Genomic DNA, 12,066 nt, shown 5'->3' with positions numbered 1-12,066 from the left:
ATTCACAGATCTTTCATCTTTAAACCTGTATCTCTAGTCATAGTCTGATTTTGGATTCTCAGGCCAAGGCCGGTTGCATCTTGAGCGGTAATGGCACAAGCGCTATTGCCAACAGTGATACACAAAGAAATCACGCACACACGGAGCTCGTGGGGATCTGTCTGCAGCACAAAATCATGCATTCAAGAAGTGAGAGCCAATTCAACTGGAATTACACACCCCAGGGAGAGCGTGCAACTAACTGTCGTAGTCATCTGTCTCTAAGAGCAGGCCTAGGCAACAAGCTGACCTTTCTTGCTGGTCTCTCTATTTCTGTTTCCAAGCTCTGGTCCTACCATTTGGAATGCACAGAGCCAGCAGCCAACAGCAGGAGGAAGTCACTTTATGCGTCTGGTTCCTGATTCTGACTTGTGATCCTAACCACACTTTTGAAGAAGCACACTGCCTGGTGGCTTTTGAAACGCAGAAATTTATGGGCTTATTTTTCAGGGTATATCTGCTGTGAGTGCTCCAAATATGAAAAGAAAGAATGAGAGGACCTTTCCAGAAAGAGTTCCTGGTAAAAGCAAGTAAGACTCATTCAAGCATGGTGCTTCCCAAGCTTCACTGACAGAAATGAGTCCAAGGGTTTGAAAAAAGCTGACAGCATAAAGTGTGTGTGTGTGTGAGTGAGAGAGAGAGAGAGAGAGAGAGAGAGAGAGAGAGAGAGAGAGAGAGAGAGATGTGTGTGTCTGTTTTAAACAAAGGTCCTTTGGAATTTTCTTTTGTAGACAGACAATAATATAGTACTAGTACTATGATAATGTAGGTCAAGGACTTCCCTGGTGGCGCAGTGGTTAAGAATCCGTCTGCCAATGAAGGGGACACGGGTTCGAGCCCTGGTCCGGGAAGATCCCACATGCTGCGGAGCAACTAAGCCTGTGCGCCACAACTACTGAGCCTGCGCTCTAGAGCCCGTGAGTCACAACTACTGAGCCCGTGTGCCATAATTACTGAAGCCCACGCGCCTATAGCCCATGCTTCCCAACAAGAGAAGCCACCACAATGAGAAGCCCGCGCACCGCAACGAAGAGTAGCCCCCGCTCGCCGCAACTAGAGAAAGACCGCACACAGCAACGAAGACCCAACGCAGCCAAAAAAGAAATAATAATAATAATAAATAATAATAATGTAGGTCAATTGAAATTTTATCAAAAATTTTTATATAAATATATATCACAATAGCCTATAGGATAGTCAAATTTTGACCATATACAAATGAAGCTTATAAATGTATATAAAGGCAGCTCATTACTCCGTAAATACACACTGAATATATTCATATTTATTATCTTATAGCACATATAGTCAAGCATTAACTTTCCTTCTCTGTTTTACACACATAAATATTTATTTAAAAGGAACTGTATATGTTTTGCAGACTTATATTAATATATAAACTCTTACATAAGCTGATGTCCACGGACGAATGATAATAAATCAACTATGTTCATTTTGTGAACAGGCATCGTTTTAGGAAACTGAAAAGCAAACAAAAATAAATATTGGGAATTCTTACATTAGGTAGAAAGTTGGACTAATAGACTCTAAAGCCCTTTCTGGGGCTCAGGTTCTCTCTGATTCTAAGATCTTGTGCCTGGACCAGATGAAGCCGCAGGAAAACCTCTCCTGAGTATAGATCCATGGTAAGAAATGGAACACTTTCAAAATTGAACAGAACAAAACAAACTTCTAAACCACAGTTTGTACTGACACAAGTACCCAAAGGTTGGTAGAGAACTTGCAGCAAAATGATACTTATTCTCCGTATTAGCAAATCAGTCAATCTGCTTTCAAATCAGCTGTGCTTAAAAAACTATTTTTTTCTAAACAGTGCTCCATACAACTTCGTGATCCCTATTCTATTCCAGACGAAGATTTCTCTTTGTTCTTTGCACATGGTGTCAGCAAGATTTTGCTCATGATCAATAAAAGCTCTCTCTTCATTTCCAGCAGATTTTTAATGACAGAGCACAGAAATGCTCATGGAATCCACTCTTAGGAGAAAGTTTTTCTCCCTAGGGTGGGGATGAGGAAGGGGCTGTAATATTTCCCGTGTTATGACAACAGAGGTCAGCCTGAGTGTTCTTTGTTGCTGGTGCCAAAGGTCACACTCATACATCTCCACTAACTGTTGACTTCTCTACCTGCTCCTGTTTTTCTAGCCCCATTTCTTGCCTTGTAGCCTCTGATCCAGAACAAATCGTTTAACGCTTGACAAGCAAAACAGCTGCTTAGCTCATGATTCAGGCCCAAAATGGCCCTTAGAGTTTTGTCATTTATGTCAAAAAAATTCCATTCTAACAGGCTAGGAAATGCATGCGATCACAATGACCTGGGAGCTCAAGGAAGGGGACATCACACCCTGCTTCCAGGCACAGTGGATGGAAATATGAGTCTGGAGAGGTCCACTCCATTAGCCCCATAGCCGGATATTGCTCACTTGTATCCAATCTAACCCCACCCAGAGAACAGCCTTCTGATCATCTCAAGCTCCTGATGTTTGTGGGCATCAGATGCTTCGTGAAAGGCCCCAGCCCGGGTGGAGGTGCGCAACCTTCCTTCCTCACAGCCTTCCAGACCAGGAATGTGGAAGCCAGCCTCTACTCTCTTCCCTCCCTGTGTCTAGTCAATCACTGAGAAATATGATGCTATTTTCTGTATTTCTCCCAAACCTGTTCCTTTCTTTCCACCTCTGCTTTAGGCCAGGCCCTCATCCCTCGTCCAGCTCACCCTAACAGGGCTGATGTGCAGCTGGCATGGATCTGTAGGGCTGTGCCCACTTCTGCAATACTGAAGTATGTGTGTCATGGGTACTGCCCTGAGTCCTGAGCCTTGGATCTCTCCATGGTCCAGCAACAGAGGGGTCTGCTTGACCCAGCAGGGGCCTCAGGACCTGGTTCCAGTGTTTTGGCTTTCTTCTCCTCTGACTGGGAAATGCCCTGTGGTTAAATGATTTTAATATCTCCTCTTTCATCTTCTGGGAACAACGTGTGTTAATTTTATTAGGAATAGCTCATGTACAATATTATATGTTTCAGGTATACAACACAGTGATTCACAATTTTTAAAGGCTATACTCCATTTATAGTTATTATAAAATATTGGCTATATTCCCTGTGCTGTGCTATAAAATATATCCCTGTAGCTTATTTATCTTAGACATAGTTGTAGTAGTTTGTATCTCTTAATCTGCTACCCCTATCTTGCCCCTCCACCCTTCCCTCTGCCCACTGGTAACCGCTAGTTTGTTTTCTATATCTGTGAGTCTGTTTCTATTTTGTTATATTCACTAGTTTGTTTCATTTTTTAGATTCAACATGTAATTGATTATAATATAGTATTTGCCTTTCTCTGACCTATTTCACTAAGCATAATACCCTCCAAATCCATTGTTGCAAAAGGCAAAATTTCATTCTTTTCTTATGGCTCCGTAGTATTCCATTGTGTACATATACCACATCTTCTACATCGATTCCTCTGTTGATGAACACTTAGGTTGCTTCCATATGTTGACTATTGTAAATAATGATACTATGTGCATTGGGGTGCATGTACCTTTTTTTTTTTTTAATACGTACAGATGGCACATGGTGCCAATTTTATTTGCAGATATTACAGTATTCCAAAGTTCACAAGTTACGGCTTTGCCACAGCCTTGGCTAAATCTTGAACGAGCGCAGAATTCAGCTATGCTAGAGTGCTGATCTTAGCATGCTTAGATGTGGCATACTTGTTCTTGATAGGCATGTGCTTTGTAAGCCCACGATTCACCATGACTATACCCTTAGCCAGGTGTTGCACAACAACAAGAAGGGACTGTCAACAAGTTGACAGTGTATGACAGGTAATGCTGTAGAGTTGGTGTCCATTCACCATTATCAAGAATTTTCAGTGCTAAGCAAAAAGCTCCCGCTGCAACCTGAGAAGGAGGAAAGTGCACCATATCGTAGTCCAACATAGTTCCAACAGATATTTGGCCAAAGTCTGTAGCTCAGCATCAACCTCTCCAATCTTAGATGCTCTCCGAAGGAAATGCAGGGGTAGAGGGCGACCCAGACTAAAATTTAAAGCTCTTAGAATCTTCATTTCCATCTGTCTGATTTGGTACTTAGTGTAAGTGTTGTCAGTCACAAAGGCAAAGTCACCAATTTCTGGAGGGTACATTTCCTCATATTTGCTTGCAATAAACATGGCAGTGACACCAACCAGCTGCAGCATCTTCTTGGGCACACAACTATCCTGCATGAACCGATCAATAATGGAAACAGTCATGCACACGGTCTCCTGGAGTAACTGAATTTCATTTGAACCTGCACTAGCCAGTCAATTAGGATGGCTCTCATGTTTCCAGTGACTTCACGACCCAGTAGGTATTTTGGTCTGACTGCTTGCTCTTCCTCAAGTTGTCTCAGATAAGCACAGATATCTTTTACATATTCACTACAAAGGTTTGGATCCGCTCCGTCCTCTGCATCCACATCATTCACTGCAAGAATTACATCAGAGAAAGCCTGGCACAGATACTCTTCTGCAGGGGCACAGCCAGATGTTTCCATGGGGCTTGGAGAGGGAGTATCAACGCAAAATAGGCTCAGGGGGAAGTTTCTCTTCTTTAATAGGCTCGGCTTCTGGCTCTGGCTCCAGATCCAGCTCCGTTTGGGGCTCCGGCACAGGTACAGGGGCCCTTTCCAGAGGTTTTGGTAGTTTTTTAGCAATAACCTTTCCAGCACCTAAAATTTTTGCTTCCTTTTTCAGGGGCAGTTTGGCCTGTGGCTGTTCACTGACTTTGTTGCCGATGTCTCCAAGAGCTGTTCTTGGTCTCAGCCCGGGCTTAGAGGCTGCAACAGTGGCCACAGGCACGTGCTTTGTGCCTGCCATACTGACCTTCGCCTTATTTTCAGCATTAATTTTCGTGTTCTTCCTCTCTCCATCCATCCGCACCGCAAACTCTCCCACCATTTTAGGGGCCCAGCAACCGCCATCCTCCCCCCAAATCTGTTCCGGTCCACTCCTGCCAGGGGAACTCCAGCAGGCGAGATAGGGAGAGGAGACGCAGCGAGCCAGGAGAGCCGCATTTGTTCACCGTCCCTAGCAGCTCGCAGCTCACCCTGGTGATCCAGAGCGCCATGGCTTCCTCTGCACCAGGCAGCAGCTCAGTGGGGAGAAGCAGAGCACGGGAGCCCCCGACCAGCCGGCGACCTTGAACCCACCACAGGCCAACAGCCGTTCCCTCATGTACCTTTTTGAAGTAGTTGTTTTCGTTTTTTTCTTCAGATATATACCCAAGAGTGGAATTGCTGGGTCATATGGTGGTTCTATTTTCAGTTTTCCTTCTTTTTTTTTTTTTTTTTTAGTATTTATTTATTCATTTGTTTGCACTGGGTCTTAGTTGCGGCCAGCAGGCTCCTTAGTTGTGGCTCACCAGCTCCTTAGTTGCAGTACATGGGCTCCTTAGTTGCAGCAGGCGGGCTCCTTAGTTGTGGCATGCGAACTCTCAGTTGCGGCATGCATGTGGGATCTAGTTCCCTGACCAGGGGTCGAACCTGGGCCCCCTGCATTGGGAGCGTGGAGTCTTATTCACTGCACCACCAGGGAAGTACTCTTTTCCACAGTGGCTGCACCAATCTACATTTCCACCAACAGTGTACAGTTCTCTCCACACCCTCGTCAGCATTTGTTATTTGAATACCACCTCTCTTTAACAGAGCTTTCAACCAGCTTCCAACCTGCCTAGTCTAATCTATCTTCCATGTACCTTCAAGAGATCTTTCCATAAGAAAAATGGAATCACAAACTCACTTACTAGCTTAAAACCTTTTAGTGGTTCTCCACTGGCCCTTCAGGATAAAGCTCAGATTCTTTAGTGTGGCCACAGGGCCCTCCAAGACCTGGCTCCTGCCCATCTCTCCAGCCTCATTCCTCAGAAATCCCTCCTTCCAATCTTTGCTACCTGCTGTGCAACATCTTTGCATCTTTACCCTTCCCCATCCTTGTCAGTTTGGAGAACTCCTAAACTTCAGTCTTCTATTAACCAAGTAGAGAGGAACATCCTCTGTAAATTCTTCCAGACACATTAAAAAGTATTCACTTCCCCCACTGAGCTATCTTGGGATCCTGTGAATTCCCACAGCCCTTAGCATGGTGCCTGACACAGAGAAAAGCCGCAGCAGAGAGTGATCATTCATCGGCAAGTCTCTTCCTGGAGGGCAGGGGCCATGTCTTACGCATCTTTAGTACAAAACGTGGCAAAGAGTAGTCACTCAACAAATGCTTATTTAGTTAATCAATAAATAACCTGTCCTTGGATTCCTTTAAAATCAGAGTATTTGCCTAATACCTTCAAAAGTGACTTTTTGGAAACATATCATTATATTTCCTAATTTCCAAATATATGGAGTTTTGTTTTGGTAACTGATTTCTAGCTGAATTTCCTTGTGGTAGGAGATCATGCATGGTGGTATTTTGAAATATGTTGGAACTGCTTTACAATTTAAAAAAATTTTTTTTATTTCTTGGTCGCACCGCATGGCATGTGGGATCTTAGTTCCCCAACCAGGGATCAAACCCGCGCAACCGGCAGTGGAAGTGCGGAGTCTTAACCACTGGACCACCAAGGAAGTCTTTACAATTTTTGTTTTTTTGTTTTTTCCAGCTTTATTGAGGTATGATGGACAATTTTAAAATGTACACGTTTAAGGTGTACAATGTGATGATTTGATATATATATAGCTTGTGAAATAATTACCATAATCAAGTTAATACACATATACATCAACGCACATTTAAGATCTACTCCACAAATTTCAAGTATACAATAGAGAATTATTTATCTATTGTCACTATGACACACATAGAACTATAGTCATATTAGATCCCCAGAACTTACTCAACTTACAACTGAAAGTTTGTACACTTTGCCAATACTTCTTCATTTCCCCCAGTTTCTAATGTTATAGCTTGGCTTCCCTCTAGAGCAACGAATGTATTTTCTTGTGGACAGACTTAAGACTTCCCCCACACGAACTGGACTTCCTTTTGGAAAAGTAAAACTCTCAAGAGTTCATATACTAATATGTAACTCAAAGGGGCACTTCTTATGTCTTTAAAGCATGTTTCATACAGACTGTTTGAAGATAAAACATAGGAACCCAAATCAGTTCAATTGTTGGCAGAAACCCAGTTCACTCTTGCCCATCCTGATTTATGACCCTGCGTGAGACATACAAATGCTATTTCTCCTCACCCGCCCCCCACCCCCTTTCCCTTTGTTTCAAAATGTCAGGCATCTACCCAGAGTTACATTTCACCTTTGCTCTCTGGAAAGGCTGATTGCTTGGGTCATTAATCTTGGCCCAGAAAGAAGGTCCTCACTGCTACCGACTGTGGAAATGATTGGTCCTGGTGCATCCCAGAGAATGGTTTTCTAGGGCTGCGGCGCCAGAAAAATCAAACCCAGAGTGACTGAGTCTGGGACAAGCGCAGCAGTTTTTCACTCAACGTCACCTTCTCTGGCTGCTACTTAAGAGAAATGATGTAATAACTCAGGGAGCCCACGGTGACAGAGCACTAGATCACAGGCAGACTGCTGCCCCAGCAGAGCAGCTATAAAACCAGCTTTAACCGGAACGCTAGTACCAGCGCTTACAGATTCACACGTGGGCTCCCTTTCTCCTCATGACGGCGCACCCCACTCTGATTACAGTTGTGGTAAAGGACAGGAAGCTTTGAGCTTCCAACTGCAGCCTCCAGGAGGGATACGGACGAAGTGCATTCAAGGCCTGTAGCAGATTCCCAGAATATTTATAGTACACTCACCATGTGCCAGGTACCTCACGCACATCATCTTGTTTACTGTATCAACGATCCTGCTTTCCCTGCCACCCCGATCCCCCACTGCAGGGTGGCCAGATAGTCAGGTCACCAGTCATATTCGATCTAAAAAATTTTTAGTATAAGTATGTCCCATGCAGACTTCCCTGGTGGCACAGTGGTTAAGAATCCGCCTGCCAATGCAGGGGACACGGGTTCCAGCCCTGGTCCGGGAAGATCTCACATGCCGCGGAGCAACTAAGCCCGTGCGCCACAACTACTGAGCCTGCGCTCTAGAGCCCACGTGCCACAACTACTGAAGCCCGCGTGCCTAGAGACCGTGCTCCGCAACAAGAGAAGCCACTGCAATGAGAAGCCCGCGCACCACAACGAAGAGTAGCTCCCGCTCACCGCAACTAGAGAAAGTCCGCACGCAGCAACGAAGACCCAACGCAGCCAAAAATAAATAAATTAAAAAGAAAAAAAAAAGTATGTCCCATGCACTATTTGGGGAATACTTACACTAAAAATTATTTGCTGTTTATCTGACATTCACTTTTTTAAAATTCAAGTATAGTTGATTTACAATGTTGTGTTAGTTTCAGGTGTACAGCACAGTGATTCAGTTATACATAAATAGATATCTATTCTTTTTCAGATTCTTTTCCCTTATAGGTTATTACAAAATATTGAGTATAGTTCCCTGTGCTATACAGTAGGTCCTCATTGGTTATCTATTTTATATATAGTAGGATGTATAAGTTAATCCCAACCTCCTAATTTATCCCTTTCCCCCTTGGTAACCATAAGTTTGTTTTCTCTGTCTGTGGGTCTATAAAATTCACATTTAACTAGGCACCCTAGTTGCATTTTTATTTGCTAAATATGGTAATCATATCTTAGGAGACATTTGGCAATGTCTGGAGACGTTTTTGATTACCATGAGCTTGGGGGAGGAGGGTTACTACTGGCATCTAGTGGGCAGAGGCCAGGGATGCTGCTAAATATTTTATAATGCACAGGACAGTTTTTCCACCCCCAAAGAATTATCCAGCCCAAATGTCAATAGTGCCCAGGATGAGATCCTGCTGTAAACTAGTCACTGCGCCCATCTGTGGCACAAGTACTCAAAATTGATAGAGATAATAAGGATATTTTAAAACTTGTTTTCAGACAGAGGTTTGGAAACAGACTTCAGAAGACTTTAGATTTCATTCCTGTATGAATGCATTTTGTTTTTATGTTAGTTTTTGTCATTAAGTTTTAAGCTCTTTTGATTTTTTTTTTTTTGCTATGAAATTGATCTACAGGGGTTGCCATTTTTTTCTCCTCATATGCTTTTAAACACACCCTAAAGAACAAGTAAAGGTGGCACACAATAAGAAGAACAAAGGAATGTTTTTACCCCCTGGGGTTTTGGTAGAGGGCAGCATTCTCCATCAAATGCTTTCTGATAACACCTGCAGCTTATAAATGCTTATTACCAAAAAAAAGGTAATAACCATCTACTTCCTATAGCATTTGTGTTCTTGTTTCATAATGTGGGAAAGTTTGCTCTTAAAATTCCCTGCTAATCCTCAGGAATGGGGAAACAGTGCCATTAGTAAAAGCACCTGGCTTTAACCACCTCTCCCAACAAGGTTACTCTAGTAGAGCCGTGGCCATTCAGCGGGAGGGGCCCACACTGGGTTCCAAAGACCTGCAGTCAGAACTCTGGGAAACATGTATTCTCTTCGGGTCGTCTCAGCTCCTGCATCCTGGAGTCCACCTCTCCGTTCCCATGCATCATCCAGCCCCATGATATCACCATCACCAAAGTTCACTACCTTCTCTCAGCACTCATAGCCATCCTCCATAATGACTCACCTTTTCTTCCCTCCTGCCTGATCTCCTCCTCAAACCCTGCTGCTTAATTTTCCAGTGTCCTGGAGGATGGCTCAGTAAATCCACCTCAACAATGAAATGCTTTACTGCAGCCTCAACCTTTCCACTCTCCCCATTCTTTTTTGAACTTGCCCATTAGTGATTCCCCTTTTGTCTACCTGCTGAATACAGTATCAAGATTCCCTTTTTCCTATCTTGAGCTCCTTGTATCCCAGGTGGCTCCTTCTCCCCTAAGCAGTCAGAGACCCTATGGGCACGCAATGACAAGCCTTTCAGATATGCTCAGATAATATACTCAGCTTAGGCTCCACTGGGACATGGCTACCACCCCCTTTATAGATTTAAAAACTGAAGATTAAAAAAAAAAATCAGCCTTAGCACTGAATTACCATTGTTCAACATCATTAGTCTTCAGGGTCATGCAAATTAAAACCACAATGAGATACCATTCCGTGCCCACCTAAGGCTGGCAAGGATGTGGGGCAACTGGAACTCTCAGACATTACTGGTGAGAGTGTAAAATGGTACAACTTTAGAGAACTGGCAGTTTCTTAAAAAATTAAACACACATCTACTCTGTGATCCAGAAATCCTACTCCTGGGTATTTATCGAAGAGAAATGAAAATGTAAGCAGAGCTGAAGCTGCTCAAAAAACTTGTATAAAAATGGTCAGAAAGCAGCCTTTAGGAAAATTAAAATTAACCCCTCTCTTCCCCCCAAAAAAGCCCCACATAAAACTGCAGGCAACTCAAATGTCCATCAATGGGAGAATGGAGGAACACATTATGTGAATCTATATAAAGGGATACTATTTTACAATAAAAAGGAATGAACTACTGATACATGCAACGTTATGAATTTTTCAATGAATTTTTAAAACATTATGCTGAGTTAAAGAAGCCAGAAAGTTCCATACTTTATTTCTGTGAAATTCAGGAATGGGCAGAACTAATCTTTGGCTATAGAAATCAGAACAGTGGTTGACTTTGGGGTGGGGAGTGGAGGGACTGACTGAAAATGGGTATAATATCCTATTTATCTTGATTTGGGTGGTGGTTACATGGATGTATACAATTGTCAAAATCCGTAGAACGGTACACTTAAGAGGAATCTTTTTGCATGTAAATTACAACCTCAATTTAACAAAGAGTGGTCAGATGACAACAGGAGCAAGATTACATTATCAGTAATATACCAAAGCTCCAGGCATAGGACTAGATACTTTATAAACTAATCTGATTTGGAAGCATTCAAACTGTATTGCTTTGGGCTTAGCACTATGTCAACTGGTTGTGTCTGAACAGACAACATTCTTTTTGCTTTTAACAGCAGAGGTGATCAAAGGCCAGGCAGGGCTCAGGTTCCATACTGAAGCTCCTTCCACTCTCTTGGCCAAGCTCTCCTGGACAAAGGTAACTCCTGAAGAGGGAGTTCCTAACCCTGGGGACTAAGGAAACGCAGGCCTTTCCTCCTTGCCAAAGGGAGATTTCCTGAGGCGGTTGCCCTTCTGATCGTGACCATGCTATGCTGCCCAGAATGGTCTCTAGCAGCCATCTAGATGCATCAAATACAAACTACAGCCTGCAGTGAACCACCACACAGTCCAGAGTTACTCTTTCTAAGGATTCAAACTACAGAAGAGATAGTTCCGACTTTTGTGACCTCAATGAGGACTTTACCTTCTACCGTATATCTCCTAGCCAAACTCGTGACACACACACACACACACACACACACACACACATGAGCTAGGAAGAACATTTAGCCCCAGAGGCAGCAATAATTGTGAGATTATTGAATAAGATTACATGTTAATTAATAAGATTAATAGATAAGTAGGGAAAGCAAGTAATTTCTTTGCTTAACTCAGGGGCTCTCAAAGTTTGGTGGCCAAAGAACACTTGTGGAGGTTTCTAAATACCACGGATGCCTGGAGGTCGGTGTGAAGTCTGACAACCCGTCTGGATAAACAAAGTGGAGGTATGCTTTGATATAGAGTTAGATTAAGGAAGATTTAATAAAAGGTTTTCAGAAGTCTAGCAGTCATTTTCATTTGGTAGGAGGCAGGTTGAAGAAGTTCAAGTGCAATTTTAGAGACTGACAAGCTTAGTAACCAGAAGGTATTTGCTGGTCAAGTCTGTTTTATAAATGCCTTTGTCTTCTGAGGGCAAGGTGAAGATGTGAACTGGCCAGTGTTTGTTAGTTTCATGAAGGCCTTGAAAAGATGAACGTAGTGACATGTTAAAGGGGAGGCAGATCAAAAAAAAGATTTGGGAGTGGGCGGTATTCTGGCTGGGAAATGAGTTTCCATGGAAACACTCTCCTTCCAT

General features: G+C 43.1%; 1 protein-coding gene and 1 pseudogene across 1 annotated transcript in view; both read right to left on the bottom strand.

The window, feature by feature from the left end:
- The window catches only part of SV2C (synaptic vesicle glycoprotein 2C), a 235,499-nt gene that overhangs the window by 38,378 nt on the left and 185,055 nt on the right, over nt 1–12,066 (bottom strand). The window lies entirely within an intron of this gene.
- On the bottom strand, nt 3,679–5,170 carry LOC133089511 (G2/mitotic-specific cyclin-B1-like; annotated as a pseudogene).

Source organism: Eubalaena glacialis, chromosome 4 (genome assembly GCF_028564815.1).
Source record: "Eubalaena glacialis isolate mEubGla1 chromosome 4, mEubGla1.1.hap2.+ XY, whole genome shotgun sequence".
Classification (NCBI taxonomy): Eukaryota; Metazoa; Chordata; class Mammalia; order Artiodactyla; family Balaenidae; genus Eubalaena; species Eubalaena glacialis.
This window is presented reverse-complemented; position numbering and strand designations above follow the sequence as displayed.